The sequence below is a fragment of the Lampris incognitus genome, chromosome 18, assembly GCF_029633865.1.
Source record: "Lampris incognitus isolate fLamInc1 chromosome 18, fLamInc1.hap2, whole genome shotgun sequence".
Lineage (NCBI taxonomy): Eukaryota > Metazoa > Chordata > Actinopteri > Lampriformes > Lampridae > Lampris > Lampris incognitus.
Window position 1 is genome coordinate 27,467,247 of NC_079228.1, and position 14,700 is coordinate 27,481,946.

A 14,700-nucleotide genomic window follows, 5' to 3' on the forward strand; every position below is an offset into this window, starting at 1 on the left:
AACCGAGCATCAGAATGGGAAAGAAAGGTGATTTAAGTGACTTTGAACGTGGCATGGTTGTTGGTGCCAGACGGGCTGGTCTGAGTATTTCAGAAACTGCTGATCTACTGGGATTTTCATGCACAACCATCTCTTGGGTTTACAGAGAATGGTCCGGAAAAGAGAAAATATCCAGTGAGCGGCAGTTCTGTGGGCGAAAATGCCTCGTTGATGCCAGAGGTCAGAGGAGAATGGCCAGACTGGTTCGAGCTGATAGAAAGGCAACATTAACTCAAATAACCACTCATTACAACCGAGGTATGCAGAAGAGCATCTCTGAACGCACAACACGTCGAACCTTGAGGCAGATGGGCTACAGCAGCAGAAGACCACACCGGGTGCCACTCCTGTCAGCTAAGAACAGGAAACTGAGGCTACAATTCGCACAGGCTCACCAAAATTGGACAATAGAAGATTGGAAAAACGTTGCCTGGTCTGATGAGTCTCGATTTCTGCTGCGACATTCGGATGGTAGGGTCAGAATTTGGCGTCAACAACATGAAAGCATGGATCCATCCTGCCTTGTATCAACGGTTCAGGCTGGTGGTGGTGGTGTAATGGTGTGGGGGATATTTTCTTGGCACACTTTGGGCCCCTTAGTACCAATTGAGCATCGTGTCAACGCCACAGCCTACCTGAGTATTGTTGCTGACCATGTCCATCCCTTTATGACCACAGTGTTCCCATCTTCTGATGGCTACTTCCAGCAGGATAACGCGCCATGTCATAAAGCTCGAATCATCTCAGACTGGTTTCTTGAACATGACAATGAGTTCACTGTACTCAAATGGCCTCCACAGTCACCAGATCTCAATCCAATAGAGCACCTTTGGGATGTGGTGGACAGGGAGATTCGCATCATGGATGTGCAGCCGACAAATCTGCAGCAACTGCGTGATGCTATCATGTCAATATGGACCAAACTCTCTGAGGAATGTTTCCAGTACCTTGTTGAATCTATGCCACGAAGGATTAAGGCAGTTCTGAAGGCAAAAGGGGGTCCAACCCGGTACTAGCAAGGTGTACCTAATAAAGTGGCCAGTGAGTGTAGGTGATTGTCAAATAGGTGGAGATTTCAATTTACTTCAAGATGTGTCTTGACAGTGTTATGTTTTGTAACTTCTTTCTTTACCTTAATTCTTTTAAATAGGTTTTCGGAATCAAATCACAGACACTTGTTTTGAACGCCAACTCTTTTACAGAATTGCTGTGTCCCAATTCAGGGTCTGCATCCTTCAGAGGGTGCATTCTTCGGCCGATTACATCATAGCGCTGCGCGAAGGCTGTCCCAATTCGCAGGCTCCATCAGATGTAGACCACAAATGCGGCCTTCTTTTCCCTCTTTTCGAAGGATGCACTGCTACTATCCTTCGCGGACTTCCATATCCCAAGATTCTTTGCGCGCCGCTGCTCCGCGCGTTCCCCCCAAACAAACAAAAATAAAATAAAAATAATAACAATGGACGGTGGACGAATGTCAAAGCACCAAGCAAGATTTCACTTATAAATGTAAGTATTGGGTTTCTACTCATTTGAACATCTAACGCCAGATATGTTAAACTTCAGGGGACCTTAAAACCTCAAAACTTCTGTTAAAATATGTGACGTTAGATGGACAGGCTCTTCTCCCTGCCTTTGGATGGAGAGGTTCTTCTCCCTGCTCGAGAGGATGATGGAGAGGTGTTGATTTATTTTTGTTTTTTGTGTGTGTATTAATTGTTATGAATAAGTTTATTGTGCAAAATGTTGGATGTTTTATAAATTCAAATATTGTTACTTTGTTATATGTGTTATCTATTCTTTTTACTATTTACAACTAAAGTACAACCATTTATAAAAGGGTTAACAAACATTTCACGGGCAACAAAGGACTAATTCTTTTTTTTAATTATAATGAATAATTAAGCAACAGTCTCAAAATTTCCAACTATTTACAAATTAGAGAAAAAAATTGCTATTTACAAATGACATGTTTAAAATTACATATAATTAACACGATTAGCTGAGCAGGAGTCCCTGGCGGTGCTGCTGGGCTGGATGGAATGCCACAAGAAAGACCCTGGTGTCTTCTGGCTGCCAGTGGGACTCATCAAGGGCGGTCCCCAGAGTTTGTTTGGGGGTGCATGTCTTCACTGTCCACCACATCATCCATCTACCTATCTAATAATAACATTACCATAGGTTAAAATAATAGGTTTACCTCTCCACGGTCGTCTCTCAGCCGGATATAAATCAGCCGCCAGCTATGACGGTGGCGTATCTCCTCTTCCTCAAGCATGAGGTAAATTAAAAAAAAAAAGCGGCTGCTCTGGCTCCATAATTTTTCAGTAGTAACTTCCAAGAGCAATCGTGATGTAAGGATAAGGTGACGCAACCAGGAAATCCACCGAAGGGTAGACCGTCCCATTTAACAACCGTTGACGCGGTATACGGAGGAGCCTCCGGAAGATTCGGCTTCGTAGACCGCGAAGGCTGCACCCTCCGAAGGATGCAGACCCTGAATTGGGACACAGCTAATATTGTCTCAACTGTGTATGTGTTACATAAATTGTCTTCCCCTGGTTACATATATCTCTAACCCCTCATTCCTCTTAAAGGCAGAGTACACCATTCAGTACATGACATCCCCCTTTTACTTGAATATAAACTCTTATCCTATAACCACATTTTCTCAACTCAGTAAAGTTTCCAATTGCAAATAAAACCAAAATAATAATCTCCGGAATCTTCTTCTACTTCAAATTTTCTACAATCAAAACATGTGATTTAAGTAAGGACAAAGTCCTTCAGTCTTTCAGGTGGGTTCCTCTGCCACAGAGGCCTAAGAGGAGGTGTTAAAGGTCTGCTGTGTTCAGCTTGTGTGGCAGGACATCTGGAAGTCTATAGCTGATTGTTGCCACGAGTTCAAACCAGCATTCCCATCTTCCAATTTTTCTGTACACTGTGACACATTGCCTAAGCTCTTCCTGCCAGTCCAGTCCATCTGACTGCAATCCAAATGCATTTCATAACTGAAGCATTCTGGCACTCCACTTCACCATTAACTTGAGTCCACTTTGGAATTGTTTCCATGTATGTGATTCCATTTTGAGCACAATAGTTTCTTAACTCATCTGATTTGATCTGTGGCCCGTTATCAGATTACAATATGACAGGCAATCCTTGTCGACTGAATATTGACTTAAGACTGTCAATCACTTTTTCAGTTGTTGTGAAGGTAAGCGTGACATACTCATAATATCTGCTGTAGTAGTGTACCACAACTAGAATTGAGTATTTTGAAGGTCCGAGTAGGTCTATGGCTAAATCTGGCCATGGTCCATCTGGCAATGGCATCGGCCTTAATGGTTCTGGTGTGTCCAGTCATGATGTAATTTGACACCGATGACATGTTCTATAGTGTCTTTCTACAGCCCTATCCATGCCTGGCCACCATACTTTGCTTCTGAGATGTTGTTTGGTTCCTACAATCCCTAAATGTCCCCCATGTGCTCATATGAGTGCTCTTGGTCGTAAGACATTTAGCACGATATGTGTACCTCACAGGATAATATAGCCAATTACACACAGTTCATTAGTTACATGTGCATATGCCATACATTTTTCAAAATGTCCAGTTTCTATAGCTTTTCTCACCTCAATCAACTCTGGATCAGTCTTTGATGCTTCTTCCACCTCCCTTGTGGTCAGAGCTTTGGGGGTGTCATTCATGGCAACAAATTGCACATATTCATCTGATCCATGTGCATGCTGTTCTTTCACAGCCGTCTTCCCCAACAGGTGTGACAAGAATCAGCTATGTTTGTTTTTCCTAGCACATGGACAACTTTGAAGTCATAAGGCTGTAAACACAAGATCCAGCTTTCTATTTGGGCACAGGGTTTAGATCGTGAGCCGTATATTGACTCCAAAGGCTTGTGGTCAATGACCAGATCGAACTGTCTGCCATACACATATGGGTGAAGTCTTTCACAGGCCCACACCTGAGCTAGAGCCTCCCTCTCCTTTGAGAATATCTCCTTTCACAATCGCTCAAACTTCTGCTCACACAGCCAATAGGAACCATCTCCCCCTGCTGGCGTTGTATGAACACAGCACCTAGTGCCACTGGGCTTGCATCTGCAATCACTTGTGTTGGAGCACCTTTATCAAAGTATGCTAGAGTTCCGCTTTCACCAGTCCATCTTTGAGTACATTGAATGCGTTTCTTTGCTCTGGACCGAAGGTAAATTTAGTGTCTTTTCTGGTTAGGTGTCTTAATGGCTCTGTCAGAGTTGCAAATGGTGTAATGAATCTGCTGCTATAGCAAACAAGACCCAAAAAGCTTCTCACTTCTGAGTTATTTCCTGGCTCTCTGGCTTCCTCTATTGCTCTTTCTCTTCCGTAGGTCCAATGCCTTTGTTTGTAAGCAAAATTCCCATGAAGCGATCCATATTGAATTCAAATTTTGCGTGATTCAAGGTAAGTCTACACTCCTGCAGACGTTTCATGACAGCGTGTAGCCGTTGATCATGTGTTTTTTTGGTCTGGTGCATGAACGATGACATCATCTGAATTGTTTTCAACTCCCTTTATTCCAGCTAGTGCAGAAGCTATTTTGTGTTGATATTGCTTGCTGGCAGAAGACACTCCGAAGAACAACTGTTTGTATCTATAGACTCCGTTGTGGATGGTAAATGTTGTGATCTGGCGTGATGATGGTGTCAACTCCAGTTGGTGGTAACCCCACTTGTGATCCAGTTTACTGAATACCATGTACCCATTCATGCCTTGCAGGATTTCATCTACTGTAGGTATGGGGTATCGTTCCCTGACGATAGCAGTTTCCTTGACGCATATCAAGACAAAGTCTAATTTCAGAGTTGTGTTTTGGCACGATTACTACTGGATTAACCCATGGAGTAGGTCCATTCACTGTTTCAATGATGCCCATGTCTAACAGTTCTTTTGTTTTTTTTCTCTACAGGTTCCATCAGATTAAACGGTATCCACCTTAAGGGCTGCACTACAGGCTGAACGTCAGGACTGATGTACAGACTGACTTGCTTGGTTTTTAGTTTTCCCACACCCTGGAACACATCTGGGTACTGTGCCTGTAATGAATGTTTCAGATCAACAACTGCTGCATTGCTTGTGCCAATTCTCAATACTCCCAGCTTTACTGCTGTATCCTTTCCCCAGTAGTGGCTCACCATCTCCTTTGATGACAATGACCTTAGCATATTCTTTGGAATCTCTGATCTTTCTTTCACATTTGATAGCTCCTTTTGTTGCTAACAGCTGGCTACATGTATAAGCATAAAATTTTCTCTATGTCTCTAGGAGACAGGAGGGACATTTTATGTGTTCTGACTTCAGTTTCCTCCAGGTTTTCTCATCAATTCTATTGCAGGTTGCACCAGAGTCTAAAAGCATCTTTAAGTTTACTCCACCCAGGCAAACATCCAGTCTATTTTACATTGAGTCATCACTCAATACAAAAGTATGATCTGATTCCCCTTTCACAGTATTGACTATTTGTGATGGCCTGGTGGCCTGTCCAGGGTGTCTCCCCACCTGCCGCCCAATGACTGCTTGGATAGGTTCCAGCATCCCCGCGACCCTGAGAGCAGGACAAGCGGTTTGGATAATGGATGGATGGATGTTTCCCTATAATCTTGGTCCTACATATTTAGAGAAATTATCGTTACCATTAGATTTGTGGCACTTCTGACCTCTAGCTGGGCATTTCGGATCTTTGCCAAAGTGATCTGCATTTCCACATTTGTACCAACGTTTTTCTGACTTGCTTCTCTGTGGGTATTGCAGTCTTTTGAATTTTGTTTTGTTGTGTTTTTGCTCTATGCGAGTCACGCTTTCATTCCCGTCTTTGCAATCTACAACGCGCGAGAGTGAGAGCATGTCCTTCTTCCATTAGTTTGCGGCGGACATAACTTGATGAACACCGTGCGACTACTGCGTCACGAATTTGATTGTTGGCATTAGCGTTAAATGTACAGTCTCTAGCCGCTTGCCTTGAGTCTAGTTGCAAATTATTACACTATTGCTCCTTGTTTCTGTTTAAGTGTATGAAATGACTGCCGCGCTAAAGTTATATTAACTCGCGGTACAAAATAAGCATTCAAAGCTTTCACTGCTGCATCATAATCGGTTGCATTTCCCGCATTAGACAAGGTGGAAAAAATATTTTACAAAGCGAATATTCCAATAGTTGAGTGCTTCAAAGCTCCAGCTACATTAGGCCCAAGACGGACAAGATGGTTGACTTCATTTGAACTTTTTGCTGAGCTGCAACTATGCAGCGCAGGAGAGCATTGCTTTTACATCCCCCAGGGCCAGATATACTGGATCTTTGAAGTACTCAAACATCGGAATATTCGCTTTATCCATGTTGAAAGTAAGCTCACTTACCTGTGCTTTCCCCAGTCCTTGTTGCCAATGTTATATTTTGTAACTTCTTTCTTTACCTTAATTCTTTTAATAAGGTTTTCGGGAATCAAATCATGGGCACCGGGTTTTAACTCCAACTCTTACTGATCAGGTCAACGGTGTATGTGTTACATAAATTGTCTTCCCCTGATTAAATATCTCTATCACTTGGGTCTCCTTAAAGGTAGAGTACGCCATTCAGTACATTGACAGACAGATCATCCCCTAAACAAGCCACCCTATCCAAATCTGCCAGTGTAGTGTTGTACTATACATCCCTATCAGGAATCTCAGACCCTTGGAGATTAAAAAAACAAACAAACAAAAAAACCCCAAAGTAAAGCTTCCTCCTTTATCTCCCATGTGCACCATATGTTCTCGCGGATTGATTTATTTTTTGCTTGATAATAATATGCTATATCTTGTCAGTTCATGCAAATACCACCCTATAGCTACCTCAGATCTCGCCAATACATTGGTTAACATAAATTTCCCTCTTTGTAAACCCCCGCTATATTATGGAAATTCACTTCTCACTTGCTTCCGGATAGTGACTTAAAAGACTTTGTTGCCGCACAGATTCGTTCCTATATTGAATTTAACGATACGATAGACGTTGGTAGTGGCACTCTGTGGGAGGCTCTCAAAACTTGCCCGAGGGCAGTTCATCTCCTATATTTCGCAACTGAGAAAGGTTGAAAAGGCTAGGCTTTTAGAAATTGCAGGTGAGCTCCTCAAACTTGATGTAACAGACCTCTCCACCCTACCCTCACCCTTTATAAATATAAAGACTTCTATTACTTTTGGAACATGAGCTTTTGATGACACATAGTAGAGAGCCAATTGAGAAAAATCAAGCAACGCTTCTTTAAACAGGGGAACAAAGCTGGGAGACTCCTGTAACTGCCTCAGAGACAGTTACATTGAGATGTTTATTTTATGTTTTTGTAATAAAGTCATGGTTATTGAGTTCATTCAGCCGTTAAAAATGTAATAACAAGTAAAAAGTACAAAAAAGTAAAGTACAAACTTTTCAATGATCGACTCAAAATTCAAAGAACAGCTTACAGATTCATCTTTTGTAATATTTACACCCAAATATGTAACTTGATTCTTAATTGGAATACCACATATAGAAGACGTTTCACATGTCTTGCTAGGCATTAATTCACATTTGTTCATATTTAAACATAAACCGGAAACATTGGAAAAATTCTTAACAAGGTCCAAGGCATGAGGAATTTGAGCAGCATCTTTTAAGAAGAGGGTTGCATCGTCTGTCAGTTGGCTGATGAAGACCTGCCTGTCTGCAACCACTACACCCTGCAAATCACTATTGGAAATATAAGTGGCAAGAAGTTGGGCAGCGATCAAAAAGAGATAAGGGCAGATGGGACAACCTTATCTAACGCCACGATAAAGGTTGACCCATTTGACCTTATTTTAACTTAATTGAGATTCTAGCGTTATTATAAAGAGTTTTGATAGTTTTACAAAAGACGTATCTGAAACCAAACGTTGATAGGGCTTTATAAATGAAGTCATGTTCCACAGAATCAAAGGCTTTATAAGTCAAGAAAGAGAATGAGGCCATCACTATCAATAAGGTCGTTATAATCTAACAAATCTAGAACCAATCTAATGTTATTTGTGATGTGTCGATTTCTCATGAATCCTGATTGTGTCTCATCTGTTATAGTATCTAAAACATATTTTAATCTTTGAGTTAACAATAAGGCTAATATTTTATAATCATTATTGAGAAGCGTGATGGGGCGACAATTATCTAACAATAACGGGTCTTTGTTAGGTTTTGGGATTAAAGTAATGATCCTCTGAGTGAGTCATGGTGGATGGGAGAGCTCCTTTTTGTAAAATTTCAAAAAAACTCTAACCAAAAAGGGGGATAATTGTTCAGCAAACATTTTGTAGAATTCGGCAGTAAAGCCATCATTTCCAGGTGATTTGTTATTTTTCAGATATCCTATCACTTTTTGAAGTACTCAAACATCGGAATATTCGCTTTATCCATGTTGAAAGTAAGCTCACTTACCTGTGCTTTCCCCAGTTCTTGTTGCCAATGTTATATTTTGTAACTTCTTTCTTTACCTTAATTCTTTTAATAAGGTTTTCGGGAATCAAATCATGGGCACCGGGTTTTAACTCCAACTCTTACTGATCAGGTCAACGGTGTATGTGTTACATAAATTGTCTTCCCCTGATTAAATATCTCTATCACTTGGGTCTCCTTAAAGGTAGAGTACGCCATTCAGTACATTGACAGACAGATCATCCCCTAAACAAGCCACCCTATCCAAATCTGCCAGTGTAGTGTTGTACTATACATCCCTATCAGGAATCTCAGACCCTTGGAGATTAAAAAAACAAACAAACAAAAAAACCCCAAAGTAAAGCTTCCTCCTTTATCTCCCATGTGCACCATATGTTCTCGCGGATTGATTTATTTTTTGCTTGATAATAATATGCTATATCTTGTCAGTTCATGCAAATACCACCCTATAGCTACCTCAGATCTCGCCAATACATTGGTTAACATAAATTTCCCTCTTTGTAAACCCCCGCTATATTATGGAAATTCACTTCTCACTTGCTTTCGGATAGTGACTTAAAAGACTTTGTTGCCGCACAGATTCGTTCCTATATTGAATTTAACGATACGATAGACGTTGGTAGTGGCACTCTGTGGGAGGCTCTCAAAACTTGCCCGAGGGCAGTTCATCTCCTATATTTCGCAACTGAGAAAGGTTGAAAAGGCTAGGCTTTTAGAAATTGCAGGTGAGCTCCTCAAACTTGATGTAACAGACCTCTCCACCCTACCCTCACCCTTTATAAATATAAAGACTTCTATTACTTTTGGAACATGAGCTTTTGATGACACATAGTAGAGAGCCAATTGAGAAAAATCAAGCAACGCTTCTTTAAACAGGGGAACAAAGCTGGGAGACTCCTGTAACTGCCTCAGAGACAGTTACATTGAGATGTTTATTTTATGTTTTTGTAATAAAGTCATGGTTATTGAGTTCATTCAGCCGTTAAAAATGTAATAACAAGTAAAAAGTACAAAAAAGTAAAGTACAAACTTTTCAATGATCGACTCAAAATTCAAAGAACAGCTTACAGATTCATCTTTTGTAATATTTACACCCAAATATGTAACTTGATTCTTAATTGGAATACCACATATAGAAGACGTTTCACATGTCTTGCTAGGCATTAATTCACATTTGTTCATATTTAAACATAAACCGGAAACATTGGAAAAATTCTTAACAAGGTCCAAGGCATGAGGAATTTGAGCAGCATCTTTTAAGAAGAGGGTTGCATCGTCTGTCAGTTGGCTGATGAAGACCTGCCTGTCTGCAACCACTACACCCTGCAAATCACTATTGGAAATATAAGTGGCAAGAAGTTGGGCAGCGATCAAAAAGAGATAAGGGCAGATGGGACAACCTTATCTAACGCCACGATAAAGGTTGACCCATTTGACCTTATTTTAACTTAATTGAGATTCTAGCGTTATTATAAAGAGTTTTGATAGTTTTACAAAAGACGTATCTGAAACCAAACGTTGATAGGGCTTTATAAATGAAGTCATGTTCCACAGAATCAAAGGCTTTATAAGTCAAGAAAGAGAATGAGGCCATCACTATCGATAAGGTCGTTATAATCTAACAAATCTAGAACCAATCTAATGTTATTTGTGATGTGTCGATTTCTCATGAATCCTGATTGTGTCTCATCTGTTATAGTATCTAAAACATATTTTAATCTTTGAGTTAACAATAAGGCTAATATTTTATAATCATTATTGAGAAGCGTGATGGGGCGACAATTATCTAACAATAACGGGTCTTTGTTAGGTTTTGGGATTAAAGTAATGATCCTCTGAGTGAGTCATGGTGGATGGGAGAGCTCCTTTTTGTAAAATTTCAAAAAAACTCTAACCAAAAAGGGGGATAATTGTTCAGCAAACATTTTGTAGAATTCGGCAGTAAAGCCATCATTTCCAGGTGATTTGTTATTTTTCAGATATCCTATCACTTTTTCAATTTCCTTAACATCAATTGTATAATCACATGAATTCCTATCATCTTTGCGTAAGACTTTACATTGAGTGATTAAGTCAAGAAAAGCTGTGGCTGCTTCTTCAGAGTATTGGGACTTATAGAGATTGCTATAAAAATTGGCACAGAAAGAAGCAATTCCTCTAGGGTCATTAACTACATTATTATCTATTAGTAATTCATCTATAGTGGAATTATCAAAATTTCTGTTTTTCAAGTTTAAAGAAGTAACTGGAATTTTGTTCCCCCTCCTCCATCCATCTTTTCCTAGCTCTAATAAATGTTCCTTCTGCTTTAATTTTATACATGTCATCTCATTTATTTTGCAATTGTAAACATTCTTTATGCTCATCATCAGATAAATTCTCTTGTTGAGAAAAACATGCCAACTGGTAGATAACTTTTCCTTCTATAGTCCTTCTCTTCTTAACCAGATCACCTCTAAATTTCCTGAGAAATTTCCTCATCTCAAATTTAAGCAGTTCCCGATAATAGCCGTAGGAGTTTTTGCCACTAGTTTCACTCCAATAGAAGCTAATAAGTTCCCTTATTTTATGCTGCACCTGATCAAACATGAGAGTAGAGTTGTTGAGTTTCCATAGTGAGGCTTTCATAGGAGGTGAAAAAGAGTTAGAAGTAAGGGAAACAGAATATATAATTTTGTGATCGGTTAATGGAGTGGAGTTAATAGTAACAGACAAGTCCCCATCAGCCAGGCATCTAGAAATTAGCCAAAAAGCTATTATTGACTGTTGCGAGAGGTCTTTATTACACCAGGTGTATTCACGGTTTTGAGGAAATGTGTTCTCTCTGAATATCTACTATGTCAAAATTTCCCATAAAACGTTTTAAATGTGAGTTAGAAGATCCAAAATTCCTAGGTGGCTATCTGTCCATCATATTGTTGATAGTTACATTAAAATCCCCTTCTAATATAAGTAATGCCCTAGGGTATTTTTTTAACCAAAGATTAATTTTCTCTTTCAGGTTTTCAAAAAGCATGTTATTTTCTCTAGATGAGTTGTATCCATATATGTTGATTATAAATACTGTTATCTGGTTTAGATAGATTACCATTAAGCAAAAGTGACCCAAAGTGTCCCTTTCACAACCTAAAATATGCCCAGCAAATCTATTCTTTAATAAAGTTACCCCAGCTGAATACTCCGATCCATGGGTTAACCATACATCATTTCCCCATTGTGATCTCCAAAAGTTAGTATCTTTATCAGTTGAGTGGCATTCTTGAAAAAAGCAAAAATCAGATTTGTGGTTTTTTTTGCCAACAGGAACAAAGCTTTACGTTTGACATTATTTTAAGACCCCTGGCATTGACGGATATTAGAGACAAAGACATATAAAACTAAGAAATTTAAACACAGAACAAAATCCTATACTAGACAAAATAGAAAACTAGTTATTCTCTTAACTAGAATAAAAAGAATATAGAATAGAATATTCTTTATTAGTCCTTTTGTACATACATACAAATGAAATTTACTCTCTGCATTTAACCCATCCAAGCTGTGTAGCTAGGAGCAGTGGGCAGCCGCCGTGCAGCGCCCGGGGACCAACTCCAGTTATTTCTTCCCATTGCCTTGGTCAGAGGCACATGTGAGGCTGCACCCTAGCAGCCTCAAATGTGAGGCTTCACCATAGATGATGGCACTGTTTGGTGCTCTATAGTGTCCCTTGGCAAGATTTTCTGTTGTTCGGTGGCACAGTGTAGCTGAGACGACCGCAGAAGAATCCTGTTGCTTTTTGCCAAAACTGCTGCCGAGTTGACAACAGAGCTGCCAGTTGCTGGAACCGTTGCCGAGTTGACTGAGCAGAGCTACCATGGTTTATTCTTTCCGGGTACTGACAGCTGGGTAGACTGTGCCCGGGGATTTGAATTCAGAGTTACGTTCTCCTAGCCTTTGCCTAAAGAGGCATCAACCCACAAGGCAGCAGGTGGATTTGAAATCAGAGTTCCCTTCTCCTATCCCAATGTGTTGGCTGACTGGGCACCATGGGCACTAGTCTTTATCAATGACCTCACTATTGTTCTGGATGCTGATGGTGTTTCCCAAGTAGAGCTTTCTGGTGAGAGAGATGGTCCCTCACTATTCTTTTCCTATGATCCTCTTTACTGATTGTCTATTCTACGATGTACCTTTTTCCATTTGATTTTTTTTTGATATACTATATTAATCCCCATGGGGAAATTATGCTCTGCATTTAACCCATCCTAGCTTTGTAGCTAGGGGCAGTGGGCAGCCGCCATGCAGCACCCAGGGACCAACTCTAGTTCTTCTTGCCATGCCTCGGTCAGGGACACAGACAGGAGCACAACCCCAACATGTATGTCTTTTTGATGGTGGGGGAAACCGGAGCACCATGAGAAAACCCACCGAAGACACAGGGAGAACATGCAAACTTCTCACAGAGGATGACCTGCGAAGACCCCCATGGTTGGACAACCCAGGGGTTCGAACCCAGGACCTTCTTGCTGTGAGGCGACAGCGCTAACCACTGGGCCACCGTGCCGCCCATTTCATCTACTTTAATTATTATTATTATTATCATTATTACAACTACTATTTTATTTTCATTTGTCAATTAGTCATTTGGTTGTTTGTTGCAGTCAATCACATTTATCACATTTGTTTATTTATTCATCCTCTCATCCCACGTTACGCTTCATTGTATTTTCTTTTGTAGTGATGATCAACATGGGGTGGTGGGAGGGAGGGTGGTTTTCTTTCTTTGTTTTTACTAATGCAGACACCTTGCCAAATCCTGCAATTGTTATACCGATTTTGTCATGTCTGCAGAAAACTCAATAAAAAGATTTGGAAAAAAAAACCAACAAACAATTGAGCTTGTTTTGTGGTTTGGTCACAATAGTATATCTTACAGCATGTTATAGCTTTGTTTAAACTTTATAGTTTTAAATCTTATTCGCCGGGTATGAGGGATATGTTTTACTTCATCACTATGATTCATTCAGTACACAAGAATCAATGCAACTACCCACGTCATGTATTATAGATGTGTCTTTTATTAGAAATAAGTCACATTCAGTTTGTGCTCTGAAAACTGTACACGTAAGGTGGAAGAACAGAAAATAATAACAAAACAAAGGAGAGACGAGAAGATACAATTGGGCATTCAATACAAATAACTTGAGGTATGGATTGGGCTTTGGGCAGCAAAGAGGACTAAATGGGACGGGGGAATGGATTGGTTGTACATACAATACAGCAGTACAGTTGAGTTACTGACAAGATTATTAAAAACACTGTTACAGGTAATATGAGCCACGTAGGGCTGTCAACCTCAGCATGAGGTTCAGTCCACACTATATGGCGTCGAATAAAAATAAATATTCCTATATTTATAGGTTATCATTCATTCTATATAATGTCTGCTTTTCAGAAGTACAATTATCTACTGGTCACATACAGAGCTCCAAATATGAAGCCTTGCTCTAACAAATCTAGTGAATAAAATCCTTTAATAACTAATACAGATTTGTTATACAGTAATCTCATAAAGTATCTGTATGCTCTGTAAATATGAGGAACATATAAAAATTTTGAAACATCGGTAAGAAAAAATCTGCCTAAATCCTGATATCAGTCTTGCTTGAGCATCAAGCGCCCATCATATTGCAGTATTTTACACTGATGGTTGAAAACACAAATATGTGTTGAAGTCTTCAGGACCTGACACCGTCATGCCAGCGACAGGAGCCTCGCCTTAAGTCCAAGAGCGCTGCAAGGCTGAGAAACAAAAAGGCGATGATGAAAGGTTTCGTTGACCTTCAATCCACACACACACGATCTGGAAGAGCCTGCGTTCTTGTACCAGCCAAGCAGTTCCCAGAATGCACTGCTCTTCCTGACTGAAAGTTCATCCTTGTGCTGGTGTTTTGGTATGCAAACAAAATTCTGGCAAAACCCAGAATGGGCTGGATGACCAACCTATAACGCCTCCATCACCACTCATTGTGTTTTTACCGTTGCAGTCCATATGGGCTCGCAACACATTACAGAGTCACTGCGTCATTGCTTTTGGAGTGTAACAATATCAATAAGAGAAGGGAAGGCAAAGGAAATCCCGTGATAACAAGACAAAAAAAAAAAAGAAGAAAAAAATCAAT